We start from the raw sequence: 19673 nt of genomic DNA, 5'->3' as shown, positions 1-19673 counted from the left end.
TATATCAGCTGGCGTAATATTTCAGTTTTTAAAACCACTCATTAGATGGTAGCAGAGCTCCATACGCCAAATGTTATTGTTTTTGTGTTTGTTTTGCTTTTTTTTTTCTGTAGTCATTAGGCGGTAGCAGTGGAGTGCCCAGCGCCTTGTCTGGGTGCCTGTAACAGTGCTGTCGAATTGACACAGCTGGGGAGAGCAGCTTGAGGCTGCACGCTCAGGAATACACAGGGGTGTTCAAAGCCCCTCTCTGAATCCTGATCAGAGCGCTGCCCCGGCCAACTGATGGCCTATTAAATATACATGCGCAGAGGTCAGAGCTGGAGGTCCCGGCTTCCTCCCAGCCATGTGCACTTAAGCGGAAGGGCTGGGCAACAATAAAACCTCCTCTCGCTCCAACGAGCTCTCCCCTGACACCCTCACCTCCAGTGTGTACGTCAAGTACAGTGCTCACCTAGCGCTATATTACAACTGCCTTTGTGAAAAGGCCAAATGATGCATTTTTTACATCGTTATTATATATTTATATTCAATAACACCAAGGACAACTCTTGCGTCTGTCTGTCTCCCGTTTTCTTTTCTATTGTCACTGATAAATAGCCTTGCTCGATACAAGCGTACACAGAGTTTGAAGTGAGTCCACATCCCTCGCCTTTGTAGTTCACCAGAGATTGAGACAAGGAGGTAGAGGGAAGAGCCCCATAATGGCCAGCCATGATTAACATATTCAGAGTGACACTCTCTCTGTGTTCGTTCGTTAAGCCCGGTCTGTCTGACTAATGAAGTGGAGCGGCAGTTTATCAATTAACCCAGCACTGAGCCATTTGTGCCGGGGATAACACTCACGCTGGGTGTCACGGTGATCCAGTTTGGTGCCCTTTAACCTCTGCTAGTGTCCAACAAGGCAGGACTGTGTGACAATGACAGCAAGACACACAAGTCCACAACTGGAGATCCACTAAACAGGATTTGTGCCTGCTGCTGGCCAGCGAAATGCAGAGCAAAGGGTGAGGATTGATTGGGTAATAGGATCATGAAAAAAGATCTCTACAAACTAACATTGGGGGTTTTTAGCATTCTCAGACTTCGCATAGATCATAGCAAACAACTTAGTGCTGTCTCTATTAAAACAAGCCCTCCCCTGCCATTATCTTTCCCCCCACTGCTCCTTCCTCCATTTCACATTGTTTGTGTTCATTAAGACATGGGCGACCTGCCTTATCCACACATCAGACCTAGCTCTCAAGAGTAATTGCGATGGTCTCGCAGAGGATAATGTGGTTTAAACTCAGTATAGCCTGTCTATTAGGAGAGACATGATGGCAACCACAAATAATAAAGAACTATTTATTCCTCTCTCTGTGACGCTAACTAGGTAACATATCAAGCCAGCACCGCTAAGGGTCTCTCTTACTGTCAGATATGGCACCCTTCATCCATTCCCAATGGCCCTTGCCTCGACATCTCTGCTCTTCATTTTCTACATGAGCTTGGTCATAAATGCACACACACCTCATATATATTTGATAGTTAATATTTATCCTCGCTAGGGAAGTGCACTTTACATGTGGTAACATACGATTACCTGCAATTCTTATAGCAAAGAAACAAAATCGATATGGATATATAATTCATGACGAAGGGGCTATCAGTTTTTATGGCTCTCTATGCAGGCTCATTAAAGTTTTATCGTAATTGACTGCAAGCAAGAGTTTTTAAGGCATGTTTCTCCCTCACTTTCTACCTTTAATAATTAAGTAAAGTTTAATTGGTTGTATTCTGAAGCACCTAGTGGATGATAGGAGTCTCCCAAATTCAGAACCATGAATTATAGAGCGATATGTTATGCATTAACCTGTCAGTTTGTTCATTTGTTAAGGCAAAAAAAGTATGGTCCCACCCTCCCCCCACCCCCCACCCCCAAATCACATCCAGAAATCGAATAACTGGCCGGGGCCTTCAAAAAATTCCTTTTTATGTCTTTCATTGCTGTGTTAATGTAGTGACATCACGCTGTCACTCAGAATGCTCCCATCAACCGCCAGCCCCAAATCGACTCCGCTGATTGGTGGTCAACTTGTTCTCTTGAAGGGAGATTGACAGACGGAAAATTGCACTCTCAGATTTCACCCTTCATTCGTTGCAGTTGTTCTTCCACTCGTCAACTCTCCGCCATGCCTGAGACAGACAGAGGCTTTATCCATTAGCTGTTGGCTTGGCGGGTGGGTGGGCAGATTGAGGCGGGATGGAGGAGGAGATGGGGGTAGGAAGACAATCCTACATTTGAGCACTCTGAGGGAAAATCAATCATGTCATCATAAGTGAGAAGTATGGATGAATTTCATCAGCTGGTTCCTGTCCTGTTCACGCCGCTAGCTTTCTGACTGGCCTGTCCCTCTGATTGGCATCCTCAATGACCCTTAAATCCGAAAAGGGAGAAGATTTAAAAAAACACTTTAAAAAGAGAAATCGGACAGTAGTTTCAGGGTCACAATTTACCACTATTCCTGCTGCTACTCTGTGGGAAACCTCAAGTGGTTTCTCTTGACAAAGTGGTAATAGATTTACCATATGAATTTGTGCCAAACCAGCATTAGGCAGTTTTGTAAGAAAATGTTTCTCAACTATTTTCCGTCCACAGCAGATATGATGAAGTGTTATAAAGGGCAGCAGCACTCTGCCACTGAAAATTTATTTTATAATTTTCCCCATCATCTCACAAGGTCACCGATGAGCACTAAAAGCATCATAGGTATAGGGTGTGAAGCAATCAAAAATGGATGAAAGTGAAGACATGGAAATCACAGATGAGAAATTGACAGCCGTTTACAGCCTTGTTGTTGATGTGAGTGACAGAGCGGGGGAGAAAGTGAGAGGGAACGAGTGAGGACAGGGAAAAAGGCAGAGTTAAAGTGGTGATAAATTTAATGGAAAAATCAAATACAAAACAAATTCATTCCTCTAAACTTGATGCTTCACTCGTTCTTTTCTTGGCCTGTGCTAAGCCTTAGAATAAACTGTCACTCCTTATCGATCGCATCTGAATTGTTACCGAGATTTCTGAAAAGTAGTCTTGACACACACCCTGCGAATAGTAATCTTGGGAGATGAGAACATACAGACTGAGCAGCTAACACCCCTGACTTAAAATAAAAGAGGCTTTTCTTTTCTCCCTTTTTCAAATCCAAGCTAATACACTTTGGTGAATTACAAATTCAGTGATAAATATGTTGCGGTGAAAGATGTGCCCTTGTTGGATTTTATTGTCTTTGCTGGTAACTGTAAATTAATGGCTAGAGGGTGGGGTGCGGGTGGGAGGTGGGGCTTAGTATTTTGTCATGGGGAATGTTAAAAACAGCAACTGAGCATAAAATGTTTGTATACGATTTGTTTGCCATTTGTGATGGAGATGACATGATCAAAAAATCTATTCACTTCACATTTGATTTCCAGCAAGCGGTTAAATGACTGCTGTCAACGGCACCCACTGAAATTCATGTATCATGGTATGGTTCATTATATTCCGATGGTGTATTAATTATGGCTATAGATAGAGAGCTCTTCTGTGAGCGGTAGCCTAGCTGCTGTGTGCCAGGGGGAGCTAGCCTGAGGAGGAACGCTCTGCTTGTATCCACTCATCCCTCAGCTGACAGGCTTGCTCCAGGAGAAAAGGATTTCTCCGGATTGAGTGCCATTTTCTCTTCTTTAACAAGGAAATTAGTGTGTAAAGGAGATCTGTCAGGATAAAGTGCAGCTTGACTGCTGCTGCCCTCCCCTCCTCTCTGTCTTTCTTTCCCGCCCTTCCCTCCCTTTGCCATTCTGTAACTGGCTCTCCACCTCTCTCTCGCTTTCTCTCCCTCTATCCGCTCTCTCCTCCCTTCCTCTCTCTTTCTTTCCCTTCTCCCCCACTCAATGGCTCCCTCAGGGGATCTTCCTTGAGCATTAGCAGAACACATCCAATGTCCCAGCTACATGATTCCGTGATATGATTTGTACCGGGGATTTGCAATAATCCGCAAATAAAGTTGAAAGTGAATGACTCTCAATAAGAGACGCAGACAAGCACAACCAAACCTTTTAAGACTTTCTTTATCTTTAATGGCATGAAAAATGAATTTGTTTTGCATTAGATCACAACAATTTAGCAATGGCCTGAGTATGTTGTTTTGTCTTTGGTTTTTATGATCATGATTAATTCCTGCACAGGAACCTCAGTGATATACATAATGCATCATTCGCTCATTTAAATGTTCAGTTCCTCTGCAGTTGCAGAGAGCGTGGTAGCTCATTACACATTACTCATGTGTGCCTGGGAGTTGGAGTGTGCAGCTACTCACTTGTAGTCAAAGATACAGTATCTGCTGCTTGAGCAGGATGTCACGAATCGACAATGCGATTAAACTCAGGTGTCATCTCCACCACTCCGGCTTCATCCACCACATGTTAGTCCCTTCATTTTGTTCCAACATTAGTGAGAACAAACTTTTAACCTCAAGTAGATAGACAGGGTTAAGACCCACTGGCACATTTTAATAAGTCTGCTTCAAAGGTGTAGGGTATGGGAAGAAAAAGAAAATCAAAACATCCTGGGTTAATTTGAAATGTACTCTGCATCTGTGATGGGAAACAGCCTCACAGGTAAGTAAGGGAGACAATTAGGGAATATCCGTAAGTGCAGGAGCTGCATACTAAAAAACGCAAATCACTATTTCCCCATCTGGCCCCTACTGTGCCGAGAACTGCAGCTGAGGTCCGATTTCACCCGTCAATCATGGCCGCTTCGCTGTGGGGTGTGTGTCCTGGTGAGAGAGCCTACCCCCAAGTCATTAGCACACACAGTCAAACTGTACTGAGAACTGCCCTGCACCGCTCTGTTCTGCACCACGGTTTAAATATCCCCAGCCTGTGACAGGATCAGTTTAGCGATCTGTAGGATTGATCTCCTCTTTAAAGTTTTGCCTGAGGCGACTCTAATTGGGAACGAGGCTGCCTCCCACTCCCCTCACTCCCTTAACTGTCAGTCTTGGCTTTGTTTACTGAGGACATGCCCAAACCTATTTACTCAATAATGAGGAGACGTGGTGGGGATGCTGCTGATCACATTGAGGCCCCCAGCGGGACTTCTGCATGCTGGGAAGGGCGGGAACATCATTTTAGACTTTTTGAGCTGGTGAAAGTTAGCCTACGCCGTCACTATAATGTAGAATACTGAATATCGTTCCTCCTTGTTTTCCTTGATTTGCAGAAGACTTGTCTACCTCAGGGAATTTATTGTTGTTATTATTGTCATACCATGCTAAAATAGAAAAGCATTTAAAAGACAAAGCACATAAGTAGTACCATTTTACACTTGTAAAATGCCCTCCATATGTTTCATGCCATCTAGAAAGAATTGAGGCAGACTGATAGCCCACTCCAAACATGTGAGGTATCGCCAAAGTCTTGATGTGGAGTGGACTATTCATGACTGGAGTGCTTTGGCCTATTGGGCCATTTCCTTTTTCTCTCATGGTGAATTCCTCAGATTCTCACTCTAATTTAAGTTGTTTTCATTTGCGCTGACTGACAAAGCCTTTGGTGTGGATAGCAAGGCTATAGAGTCCATTGATGCCCATTGGGATTATGAATGATGAAGTGGAGAAGCTGCCGCTATCAGAGGGACACAACACTGCTCTTAATAGAAAAGCATTTAGAAAGGCAGCAGGGAGGAGGTGGTGGTGCTGGGGCTTTCTGACACTCGACTGATAAGAGGCAGCTCTTCAGAGGTGGTAGTGTGTACAATGAAACACGCTGATGGGGATACAATGACACACATGTTGCGTCTGACAGGCGGTGATTTAGACGTGGGGTAAAAAAAAAAAAAAAAAAAAAACCTGGACCACACAACAGAGACTTTCGTGACACAATACTCTCGACAGAATTTTCTTGCGAGGCTGCCTGTGCATGTTTTGTACTTATTGGTTTGATTTGCAGGAAAATGCATTGTCATTACTCATATCTGGCCGCGACAGATTGAAGAGGGGCAGGGAAAGGGAGAGAGGAGTTAGTAGTGTAGTGGCACGGGAGTGAAAGAGAGATATGCAGAAAGGGAGAGCTGTCAGTTTGAGGAATGAGCCTGATAAGAGGAAGGGACTCGGCAGATGGGCAGAAGAAACCGGCAGCACACTTCTCAATTAAACATGTAAATACCAAAAGCAGGCAGCGATGGAGATGAGAAAGTTAAATAAACACAGCACCGTGCTGTGATTACAAGCTCAGAACACCACCACCTTTGCCACTTTTCTTTTTTAATTCCTGCAACTCCAAGAAACTCTTTAATCTGGCTAAACTTCTGCTTTAACACACACACACACACACACATATATATATATATATATATATATATATATATATATATATATATATATATATATATATATATATATATATATATACAGTATATATTTATTTTGTTTTTGTTTTCATTATCTCCTCTGGCTAAATTGATTAATGCAGAGTCAGATTCTTTGGGAAGTTGCACGCCCACCAGGATATCCTGATATAGATCTAATTGAGCTATTCATCCATTCAATTTGTCCTTTGTTAGAATTTCTCTATTGTAATATTTTTTCTAATAATTGTTGTCCATCATTTCTACATACATGCCCCCCCACGTGCACCCTGCTGTGAACTACAGGGAGTATCTTAAATACTTCTGTAGGCAGTGTCCCTGACATTAATAACAATGAGCTTGGCATAACCACAGTACATTCTTAGGAAGATTCACAGTTTGACATTCAGCCCAGATGCTATCGCAGAGCCTCAGTGTTTAAGACCGCAGAGAAGACAGACATCTGTCACTTGTTACCTTTGAAGTGAATAAGAGAGGGATGCAGAAAAACACAGTGGACAAAAGGCCATTCTGACCACAGACCCTCAGTGTTTACAAACGGAAAGGGAGAGTGACAGGAGAAACTTAAGATGAATGGATCACTGCTGTTGATCTCTCCTCCTCATTCCGTGTGCTAAGTTATTCCGTGGCTGCTACCCCAGTGGGGGGTGGAGGGAAACAGGAAGTTGAGAGAGGCAGGCAGAATGCCTCAAGGACTCTGGAGGAGCAGAGCACTGCAGCCTGCATGGGAAAAAAAACTCCCTTACAACTTACTGTACACTTCTCTTACCTGAGGTACTAGACATTACAAATGTGAACATAATCCACATTTTAATGAGTAGATGATGCACTATTAAGGCAATATTTGCAATAGTGTTGATTTGCCATGTTGAAATAACAGGATCTGTTGCATGGGCTGTTATTTTTCTAGAGTGTAGATTTAAGACTAAGTGTGTTGTGATATAATTATTAGAACAATGGCCGTATTCATTTGTCTTCTGTCATGTCTCCTCAGACCTGTTTCTATTTCAGGTTGCACGTCAAGTGAGAGCAGCTATATCTGGCTGGCAATTAAGCTGGTCCTGCCTCCCCTTGATGCTTGATTAGTCCGATTGATGGAGGAGGCCATATGTGGCGGTGTCAAAACTTGGCAGCCAGGCTCCATCCTCTCAAATGAGAGGCAGGCAATAAAGAGGCAGGTTGCCCAGAGTGGGTGCATGTATGCGAGGCCTGCAGCACCATGATTTGGACCCCCTGATATGTAGCATTTTCTCTGGGGGTCTTCGGGGCACTGACCACTCCAGCCAAGATCTCGTCGGGGCAGAGGTGGCCACCGACTAGGGGTGTCACTGTACTGAGCCCTCTGGGGCACAAGCTCCAGGCAAGGCGTAGGGAGTGTGTTGGGGGTGGAGTGGTAGATGGGGGGTTGGGAGGTTTAGAAAGCTGAAAGATATGGCCCCCTTCCCAATCTCGCTCGGAGACAACAAAAAGGGAATGCTTGAGAAGGGGAAGCAGCGGGAGGAGAGCACAAAGACAAAGGCGCGGGCAAGGTCAGTCTAGCTAATGGGCCTGAGCCGTAGGCTGCCTGGGGCTAGGCACACTTCTGTTCTCTCTCACACACTGGGCCTTCAAAGACCCTTCAGTCCACCCCTCTCCTTCTCTCCTCTCTTCCTCCATCTCTTACACTCCTCTTTTACTCTTTTCCCTACTTCCACTGGTGACACTTTCTCCCATCAAAAGGTTCTGCACAGGCGCCAAAACACAATTTCTCCAAAACACCTCCCAAATACTCACTTTCGTCCATTTTATCAACAATTGTGATGTTAATGAATGGCATTTCTCCAAACAGAAATGATTCCAGGCAGCAGAAGATATTTTCTTTCTTAAACTAAGAGGACACAGAATTCTTGAGTTTTATCTGCTTTCACCGACCGTCATTAGGTCCAAGGTGGGTTTCCTGGAAGTGCTAAGAGGAACTGTTGGAAATGAGGAGGAGGTGGAGTGTTGTTGTCAGGTTGGCTGGCTGGCGTTGCTTGGCTCCACTCGAGGGCTCCTTTAATGTGCAGCGGAGTAGAATAAGTGAGTGGCTGTGGGCACCAGCTGAGCTCACTCTCGTCTTCGCCTGGTAGCTGAGGGGTGAGCCGCTGCCACCTGACACTGGGCACACGGCTCAGGGCTCCTCTTGGCAACGTGGCACAGCACACATGTCCCCTCATTTGGATGGAGATTCAGACACAACACACAAAAGCTTTACCCCCCCGGTCCTCCTCCTCCTCCCTTCCCTCCCTCCCTCAATCAGGCTCTCTTTTTCCCCTCCTGTTTTTTCTCTCCTTCCTTTAGTTTTTGACGGCATCATAATAATCTGGGTATCTTCTTGATCATGCCCCGTGTTTTTTTTCTTCTTTTCTTCCTCATCTTCTTGGAGACGAGTTTGAAATTGCCTGCGTCAGGACTTTGCTAATTAAAGTCATACTTTCAAAAATGCCATAATAACTGTTAATTAGCTTGATGCTATTTTCAGCATAATTTGCTAATTAGTGGAAAACCTGTACAGCGTTTCTCTCTAATTACAGTATGGCTCTGCACGGCGCATCTGTGCCTTGACTCCAAATGATACCATTACAAAGTCCCGTATTACGCATTCTCTCAAAACAGTTAATTGCCTCCACAGATAGTGAGATACTTCAGTCAGCTGATTTTTATGGTAATAAATGGACAGGCACAGACACAACCCTCCCTGGTTCATATTTATGAAATATGAAAAAGGAAAACAACCTCCTTATGAGATGCATGGAGTTAGTTTGGAATATAATCTGGTTGGCTCTGTGATGATTTTGTGTGCTCATGCGTTGAATTGCTGAGACTTTTAATGACATTTGATTTATTCTATGTTATAACCTTGTGAGCAAGTAAGCCATTACATTGTAATTAAAGGGAAATATGTAGACAGTAACAACATCAACCTTATAAAAAGGTAAAGGCAAACATCTGACGGATTGTACTTTCAGAGGTGGTTGCCATGTAAATACAAGTAGCAACATAATGTGGCCATGCCACAGCTTATTACTGAGAATGTACCTTGTCGCACCGCCAGTTATTTTCATGTAGTCTAGCAAGGGGAGAGAATTATGGACATGACCACAGGTTGACCCTAATACATGTGTATACTAGACACAAATTATGACTCATTAAGTGTGGTGGGGAGCATGATTGGCATGACCTCTGACCTCAGAACGTCAGCTGTGCCCATCCTCCGCTTTGCCCTGCTTTTGACAGCCACCAGTCTGACAGGGCTAGCATCGGTGCTGGCTAATTAATGCACCACTTCAGAGACCCTTTCATTTATGGCTTCTGAAAGGCATTATTAAATTAATTAAACCACCAAGAGTTAGTCATTATGAAATCAGGAGGTTTACATGGATGACAGCGTTTATGAATTAAACATCCCCAAAGTTCCTCGCAGGAGATACCCCGAGCTGCGTGTGGGTACCTAGCGCGACAGATGTTTGCCCCCCCCCTTCCTCAAGCTAACCTGTATTGCAAGCGATTTAGGTCTCATTTGGGGGTTTGAAAACTGAAAGCAGGAGAGAAAGAGGTTCAGGATAGCTAATGAGCAGAGAAAGAGAGGGGAAAAGGAGGTCACTAGCTCTGTTCATCTGTAGACAGTACAGATGGTTCTGTTTTATACAATACAACAATGGCGTACATCAATTTGTTGATCGCTAATAGATAGCTACTCTCAGATGAATTGCAGACTGGGATCAGTTGTCTGTGGGTTTTAGCTGAGAACTCTACATTTATAGCCTCGAAACATTTAGAAAAGCTGTGTGCTGTTTTTAACTCATCATGTGATGTGAAAACTACAAATGGTTCACAAGATAAATCCCATAAACTTGGGCTTAGCTGGAGAGCAGAGGGCAGAGATGAGTAGCTCACTCAGGAGCCTTGACGATAGACTCCTTTTCATCTGTGGACTGAGATTCACAGATTATCTCAAGAGGCTCTCTATCTCTGTCCTCGTCTCTATTTCTCTTTTTCTGTTTCTCCACCCTCCCTTTCTCGCCCCACGATTCAGGAAGTTTGCCAGCTACTGTCTTTGTTTACAATGCCAAGGGAAAATGTCAGAGCCGTTGAGAAAAATATCCTTAGAATCTTTTTTTTTCATCTTCTTAATCTAACAGTTTACTGAACTTGATAAGTGTCCTATCAACATGCTAATCAAATTACTTCGGAACCAAAATTGACAGTTTTCATTAATTATACAAGATTATTCTAATTGCAATTCAAATTTATTCATTCCGAACAGAAGGTATTCAGTAATATTTTACAAAATTTGCATATTAAATGGAGGGAGTTGTGCATTATGCATGGTAATGTATGCAGAGTTTCTTATTTTTAACTTCACGGCCATATGTGGTGTCGTTGTAGGAGCAGGTGAAAAGTCTAAGTGTGTTTAATTTGCTTGACAAACATTCGGCTGGAGCTTGTCAAGGGGAGTATTGTGAATGCCAATCTTTATTCCCTCTTTATTGATTACCCCAAACTCTAAACATCTGGAGGTAAATGGCACTGAGAGAGATGAACTGAATCATGGGATTAGTACCTTCAATGACTGAATCACTATCAATTACTTCAATAGCATAATTCAAGTGTACTGCATAAAAGCTACAGTACCTTGGTTTGAGCCAGGATTAATATTGCAATTTAACGTAACAATGGAAGCATGGGAATGATATGGATGGCGTCCAACTTTTTCACATTGATGTCATAAAGCTAATGCCGTTATCTAAATACGAATGTATTTAATTCCTAATTTAGGCTTTGTTTGTAAAATGAAAAGGCTGAACGCATTAGGCACATGTTTTAAAAGGTAATGGATTCTGTGAGTAAAACAACCTTATTTATTCACTGAGACGCAAAACCCCCAATTTGCTCTTTGTTTTTATTTCCTAGAGCGGGCAGTGAAGTGCAAACAGCTTACTGGGAAGCTGTTTACTACTGTATATGACAAAGGGCGTGCGTGCATGCGTGTGCGTGTATGTATGTGTGTGTGTTTATGGGGAAGGGGGCGGCTCTTCCAGCTCCACAGGCAAGGTCTTGTGTTGTAATGTAAGCGTAATAATTATCAAACAGCATCAGGGGCTCTGGGTATGGGCTTTAACAGGGGGAGAGCATGTTTGATATGTAGAATCAGCCCATAGTGCATCCATAGAGGGTGACTAAATCGCACGGTTCATGGATCACATTAGTATTGCTCTGCATCTACCCTCGCACTATAGGTGATTTCCATTTAGACACACATTTCCACATGAAGATAAATATGACTTGAATCGTAATTTCCCTGAAGTAAATATAATACAAATACAACATAATACAGTGTCAGACCAGGCAGGCTAATAGATTACTAGCGTGTTTTCCATTTGTATGGTAAGTGGTGAACCTAGGTGGTGGTCTGGCGAGTAACAAATTGAATGTTTAATCCATCTCAGCGCAGATTGAGGGTATCAGAAAGATCGGTAGTCGTATGAGTTCTCTTGTGACTGGTAGTATATTAGATAGTTTTACTCTTCAGGGGTTTGAGGAATGTTGTTGGATTAAAAAGAGGTGCAAAGTGGTACATAAATGCAATTTCTTATCTTTTCTGAAGTCGTCTGTTATTTTTCAAATAGGTATTTGGATTTGACATGCCGTATTTCCAGTCACTCGGTGGTGTAATCTCCAATGTCGGATTACAATAACATTATCTCTGTTTTAGTTAGATATTTTATGACTTTTAATTATAGAATGTTATATTGATATCATACTGTAATATTGAATTATTAAATTGACTCTCTCACCAGTTACATATGTGTACGTCATTATACTCTCTTCATTATGTTCTCTTATTCTTTCAGAGGCTTCTCCCTTATATGTTAGAGAGACCATTGTGGAAAAACCATGACAAATATGCAAAAGATATGCTTCCTTAATGTTACCACACATTCTCTAAGTACATATTTCATTATTTAATAAATGTTTGCGCTGGCATTTTGGAGAAGCAAGATTAGCACAGCATCTCGTATAAAGTGTGACAAATTGATATTTTTATATAGCTTAATCTGTTTACTATGATGTTTATGCGAGGAATTATTACAAACTAATTAAAGAAATCACTTTGATATAATTAGTCAGATTTCAGGAAGCTCATTAGTAGTAATTTGCATGAAAAATAAGCCCTGTAGTGGTGCTTAGACCCAGCTATTCGATCTGTGTTTTATCTGGTTACACATCAACCCCCATTGTTTGTTATTTGAGGCTGTCTGAAGTGGCCCACAATATTTTCAGTCATTGCCCTGAGAAGCGGTGGGGTATCTTTTAACAAATTCCTCCCCTAAAGCAAGTCAACCTGTATGTGGAAGCAGACACATGCCTCTGTGTACATAAGGCAGGAGGAGCGAGCGGCAAAACACTGCCTATTTATCTGTCAGGTTCCTGACAAAGAACTGAGCTGACAAGTAAGGGTTTCCCTCAGCAGAGCAGGGGGGCTTTATTCACCGTACTTACATGCCCAGTCTATGCCCAGAGACTCATGTTATTTGCAAATCACATTCTTTGAAAACTCACAAACGGGGCGAGACATGCCACGCTACGGGTTTGTCAGCTGCCTTCACAACAGCTATCGCTAACAGTGTGTGGTTCGGTAAGGAAGCAGCTTTCTCTTAGCATTTGCCTTGCTGTCACTTTTCCAACACATGTGATCGGTGTCTTCATGCTTGGGGTCTCTCCTTCCTCAGAGGGTTGCCATCTTCCCTTTGGACTGACAAATAATACGCCCACACTCCCACTGAAATAAAAAGAGGAAAAAAAGACACCCCTGGAATTACATCATTCTCTGCTGAAGCAATTCCTTCCAGAAATTGATGTACATATATTATATTCACACCATTAGATAAAAGTAATGGTAATGGTTTAAAGTCCAAAAAGCTTTTTGTTTCTCAGGATACCCCTGTCTTAGGCAGAGGGGTTCAACATGCAGGTACAAAAACAGGACCTGTTTATTCTCTATACCCTTTTCCCACCATGGACGAAATCCTTCCCTAAACATCCGGACAGAGAAGCACTTGTGTGGCGCTGATGTCACAGACCTACCTGGCCTCCCTCTCACAAAAGCTAAGGTATCATTAGCTAGGCCCACACAATGGCCATTCAACCAAGCCACTGCATCCTCAGGACTAGGGAACAATGTTATTTTTTGTCTCAGAATTATAAAGACAGAGTTTTGCAGGAAACCTGACAGACAAAACCCTTTAGAGGTAAATGCTCTAGGCGGCTTTTGGGTTTAATCTTTTCCCATTAGCATTTTGCCCCCCCCCCTTGCTCACACACAAAGACCATATTTACAGGGTCAAAAGTAAAGGCTCTGAGTCTCTGGAGACTGCTTTTTGTATAGATGTTTTCTTCATATTGACAACACTTGCTTTTATTTTTATTTTCAGCTAATGTATTTCAAATGGGCTACTGAATAGTTTACTACAATCTTAAACAGGTATATTTGTTTGCGGCGGAAAATAATTTTTTCCCCCCAACAGAACAACAAATGTAACACGATCCTTCAACTTTAACTACATTTTGTGGAAAATCACACATGCAAGCATATTAAAAATTATTAACCCACAATGCAGGAGTTTATATAATAAAATTGTTATATTGTCAACAATACAATACAGCTAAGGGTTCATATGTGCTACCTTTGTGTATGTGTGTGTGTGTGTGTGTGTGTGTGTGTGGTTAGGTGCATCTGTGCTTACGTGTGTGCACACATTCACTTATGCTTGTGTGTGTGTGTGTGTGTGTGTGTGTGTGTGTGTGTGTGTGTGTGTGTGTGTGTGACTCCATGTGTGTGATTCATTCCAGGGCAGTTTTAGTCCTTATAAAATATTCATTTTGGTTGTGCAGGGCCCTGTAATTGCCATCTCTCACCCTGAATTATTTATACCTCGCACAGACTGACAAAGCTTTGCCATACGGCCCCAGATGAATCAGAAAGCAGCCATCTCTGCTGCCAACAGCACTGGGCTTTCACACAAATATGGCAGCCACGTCTCTCTGCCTGGCCTCTCTTAATTTGACATTTTCTTTTTCCCCCTGCCTTTGTCCTAGGTGCACAGAAAGGTTACCTGTTAGCTTTAAGCACCGACCCACTCTCTGTCTTTTTGCCTCTATCCCCCCCTGCCTACATGACAGTCCACAGTGGGTGTTTTTTTTTGCCTTCTGAGAACACGTTAATGTGGCAGCGATGTCAGAGTGGCTGCCTCATGTTTTATGATGACTGACCAGTCCTGACAGCCACTTTAGATGTATGTATTATACATTAGTAATAATATGATGTAGAAATACACTGGCATACATTTGAGCATGCATGGACAGACAGCAAAACCACTGACTCGCCGACCTATATATAACACACACACACACACACACACACACACACACACACACACACACACACATACACACATAAATAAGCCCCCACTGGCCTGCTGGATCCAGCATGGCTGTCGGTAAACGGTCAAAGCCCCCCTGCTGGCATTGCCTGTACAACTGCGTTCCTCTGCGTCTTGCCTGGGTCTGATCACTCCAAGGTGCCACAGGAGAGAGACAGCACTGTATGGCTCTCATTGTAGGGCGGCTCTGGGGCCTTCCAGAACCCCACGTCCAACACCCTAAATACTACTATTCACCCTGGCGAGTTACTTCAACATATGCTTATCTTACATCTCACTAGCGCAGGGAGGTGCTGACTGGTATTTCCTTAAGGCCCCGAGCTCCAATGATGACCAGTAATCAAAGCACCATATTTCTCCTCCTGCGCAATAATAACCTGGAGACACCTCTCTGCTGTCCAGCTGGTGAGCAGAGTAAATATTCCCGAGCACTGTATTGTTGATGTACGTGATTATTTTCGTAATGTCAACAACCTCACGACCGACATCTTTGAGACTGTCATAGTAGTAATCATCATCACCACACTGTTTTTATGGTGCCGGTGATGATTCAATAATATTTATGAATTCCAGTTTGGATGTAGATGATGTTGGTTGTATAGCGGCAACCAGTGTTTGATTCGTTTTTACAACAGGCCCGCGCAAGACAAAACGCAGAATTATTTATGTTTTGTGTCTTATTATATTGTGTTCAAAGTCCTGGTAGAGAAAAGGCGTATTCAGAGTAAAACAAAGAGCAGCGTGCAACAGTACACAGCCTCAGCAGTATCTTGATGTGAGGGGATGGGTGAGGCAGAGAGAAAGCTTGGGGCTAAACATGCAGTATGTGGCGGGCTGGAGCTAAAAGCTGCATAAAGCACACAGCCTTAGTCCACTGTTAGCAAGTGATGGATAGTTAGCAGGAGCTCCGAGTGTTCGTCTAATCTGTAACAGTAAACCTGTGCCAAAGCCTGAAAGGAATCAGTGGGAGCTTGCTAGGAGTGGGTTTGACGTGAAACCATTTGTGAAGACGAGCGATTCTCTTAAGTAAGAAACTAACAGTGCCCAGAGAGAGAGAGAGGGAGCTAGAGAGCAAGCGAGACAGGAGGTGAGGAAAATGAGAGTACGAGAGAGAGAGAGAGAGAAGCAGGATGAGCTACCATAATGAGTCCTGTAGCCATGGAGTAAATGAAGAGGGATTGACAGAGTGAGGGATCCTCAAGTGAAATAATGTCAATGCCACTCTGCCCATTAGAGAGAAAGGGGGATGGTGGAGGAGAGGGTAAAGAGGGATGAATGGAAGGACACAGCTACATCTTAGGGTGCAGAGGAAGCACATAAATTATTTGTGACACCCCTGCAACACACACACCACCAACAAAAATATGAAATATGAAACAACAAAATGAACAGACAATAACAGCTGAAAGAAATAAAGAAATAAAAACAAAAAAAGGCCTTGGAAATACCCAATAAATTCTCAGAGACGTGTAGTTGGGATATTTGATGTCGAACAATAATAATCACAGTGACATCTGCCTTGCTGCTCTCGGAGGAGATGGGCAGAGCCCATGAGTGGAAGGGGTTAATCTCCCAAACCCAATAAGGTTGGATAGTGAGGCACTTGTTCCCTGATAAAGAAGTGATAGGATCTGTGGGTCTGGTCCCTCGGCGCTTGTACAGGGGTAGAGCAAATATTGTTAATGTGCTGTGGTTTACTTCAGCTAAGGCGAGAAAAACAGCTCTGCTTGACGAGAGAAGACAGCGGCGAACCAGAACACGACAGAAATGGCCACGCAGCTCGGCTCGGCCTCCCAGGGACTTAACTGGCATATATAGCCACGACCACTCAGTTGCATAAATAAGTGCTCAAGAAGATTAAGATCTATAAGTGTCTCTATTTCTCGTTTTACCTGCTCCGCCTTGTCACAACAGGGATCTGAATGCAGTTCAGTGGAGTGCCTAATAACTGGACCAGTAGGTAGGGAAGGCAGGAGGCTTGACATTAAGACCCTGGCGTTTTGGAAATCCGATACGCTATTGACCCGTGTACTACTATCTCAGCGTAGAGATCTGGTGTCAGCAGATTGTAGTCTGACTCTTACAGATACTGTGGCCATCTGTCAGTGTATTGTGTAACGGCCTAAACAAATAAGGGGAAGCTCTTTTGTACAATAAGGTGTACTATTGAAGAGAAAAAAAGAAACTCTCTTGTTTGTAATTTAAGAAACCAGCGAATGAAAAGAATTTCAAATAGCTCAGCCTCAACGTTTCTCACAAGTCATAAAAAATTATACAAATCTGAAAATGAATGGATAAAAAATATAATGAAATTGACAGGAGAGCTACCCTCCTCTGTCGATTAAGCCTTCTTAATAATACAACATTATCCTTATTTGCCCTCTTCACTCAAATCAAAGGGATGGACATTTATGCATGAGTGACATCAACCCTGCAATTAAGTTGGCCATTTAAATGAGAGAAGGCCTTCCTCACCTCGCCTGTTTGTTTTTCCCCCTCTCTCTTCTTTTTTCTCTCTTCCCTTCTCTGTTTGATGATGGTAGAGGGTGAGCTAGAATTAGGGCGATGGGTCTTCCTTTGAGTGTCAGCCTAAAATGATCAGAGTAAAGATAAGAGGGTCTAGCAGCCCTCAAATCAGTCAAAGTGCCAAAGTCGGCCTTTTTCTCCTCAATTACCGGGTCTGTGAAGCCAGGGAGTGGAAGGCACCGAGCCTGCTGCATTACTAAAGAGACAATCTATTTCCCCTTTGACCAGAGGGAGAGAAATCATTATGGCATGATTAGTAGCTTCGGCAGCGGGCGAGCATGGAGGTACTACAGGAGAATCGTATTAATTGCCTTAGACCAAGGCATGAGCAGGATTGTTTTAACGTTGATTTGTGGACCTGTATGACGAGCTGTCGGAGATAAAAGCTGATGTCAGGTCTTAGTTATACTGGCAGGCTTCAGGCATGCAGACAGAGAGGGTTGATGTCAAAATGAGCTTCCGTGGCTGCCCTGGAAGTCATTCTCTATATGCCTGTCGATGTCTTCCTCTTTGTCTTTCTTCACACTTCATAGTTTTCCTTTACGCCTCCCACTATCCCTCCCTCTACTCCCCCCTTCCCTCAGATGGACTACACCCCACCCCTTCCCGCACTCCCTTTCTCTCTCTCCTCCAACTGATAGCTGCCTTGGCCGATTATTTCATCCAGTGCGGTCCACTGAGAGCCTCCTCTCCCGGCTTTGGAAGAGCTTTAATTAGCCATGTTAATATCCCCTTCATTGGCCTTAATATCACTCAACACCTTCCTCCATCTCAGCGGCCACCAGGGTCCCCCTGTCCTGTCAGAACAGCTGATTATTGAGAAGGATAGCTTTAATCAAACCTAATTGCAGTTCATTCTTTCTCTCTATCCCCCTTTGCCCTCCATTGCCAACATCTAATGGCAGCGACGACTTGATATCCCATTAAAAAACAATTAAACAACCTTCTTTTGTCTCCGTGCGTGCCAAAACACCAGCACAAACTTCTGTAGATATTTAAGAAGTAAAAGAGAGAGAGAGGGGCCTTGTCTTAATTGCTCTCCTTCTCACCAAGGACCAATTTGCACTGTGCTCATGGAGAATCTTAACCAACTCAAATGTAATGGATGCTATAGCACTGCCACTGCTGTGGACTATGAAAATTAAGCTTATCTTTTTAGCTGAGAAATTGTGCTTAATTGCCTTCATAACAGTAAACATAAAGGAGCCACTTTATGATAGCGTGGGCACTCAATTTCTTGTGTTTATTGTTTCTTAACTTTTGGTTTCGCTGTAGTAGAAACAGTATGTAAAAGCATTAAAGTATCCAAGAAAAGAGACAAGACTAACTCTGAAAGTAATGTGTTTCTTTTATGAAGTCAATGCATTGCTGAGGAAATGTATTCTATCTCTTGCTCTGACATAAATTGTCTACCAACGGGTGATGCATGTACGTGCACATTCTCACGCACACACACATACGCACGTGCACAAACACACTGGCCTTACCCAATCTGTATGAGAGGCGACAGACAAATAAAAGTCGTATTTCAGCTCTGCTTTCCGCAGATGTCTGCTGCTCTACATTATGACTCTATGGGGAAATAAAAACAGGGTCAGGGAATTAGAGTACATAATGGTCATTTTGATGATCAGCCAACAGATGCAACCCGAAAACACAGTGAACACAATCAAGCGAAATGCACTAATGACAAGTCAGGTTTTTTATGGCCTCACCACACACCGACAGGCAATCAGCATTCTGGCATGGGTTAAAACGTCTTTTATTGATGTCCAAGCCAAAGCTCCTTGAATGTGGAGTGAAAATATTTTCTCACCTCTCCTCTCCTCTCCCTCCTGGGCCCTCAGTTAAGCACAAGGTATAGGAGTCTATCGAAGAACGCTTCTAAATGACCAGTGCATGTGTTAATGTGGCCAGGGTTAGAAGGGTCATTTCAGACTCTGATTTATGGCCTGGCCAGGATCCCACTGGGTAAAGGAGAAGTCTTAAGTGTTGTGAAAGTGTCCTCACAGGCCACACAAGCCACTGTATTTAGCGGAATGAAATGGCCATGCAATCTATGGTGCAATCTATGGTAATCCAATGAGCCGCTGTGATTCTGTGAGCCAAGGTTGTATTACAATGGAAACCACAGTATTGCATATAGTAACGCTAGGGCAATGTGATGAAAAATAAATATCTCGCCATGGTATTTATAATGAATTGGAGAAAGCAGAGGCACAATCAGTCATGATTATTTGGGGAGAATTTACAAAAACAAGTCAATTTCATTGTTTATTCTGTGTGGTTGTGTAATA

The 19673-nt window shown here is 43.1% G+C and overlaps 1 protein-coding gene across 5 annotated transcripts in view; it reads left to right on the top strand.

Annotated features, from left to right (window-relative positions):
- LOC120548287 (transcription factor COE3) overlaps positions 1 to 19673 on the top strand; it is a 67347-nt gene that overhangs the window by 18937 nt on the left and 28737 nt on the right. The gene's annotated exons all lie outside the window — the stretch shown is intronic.

This window comes from Perca fluviatilis, chromosome 19, assembly GCF_010015445.1.
Source record: "Perca fluviatilis chromosome 19, GENO_Pfluv_1.0, whole genome shotgun sequence".
Lineage (NCBI taxonomy): Eukaryota > Metazoa > Chordata > Actinopteri > Perciformes > Percidae > Perca > Perca fluviatilis.
This window is presented reverse-complemented; position numbering and strand designations above follow the sequence as displayed.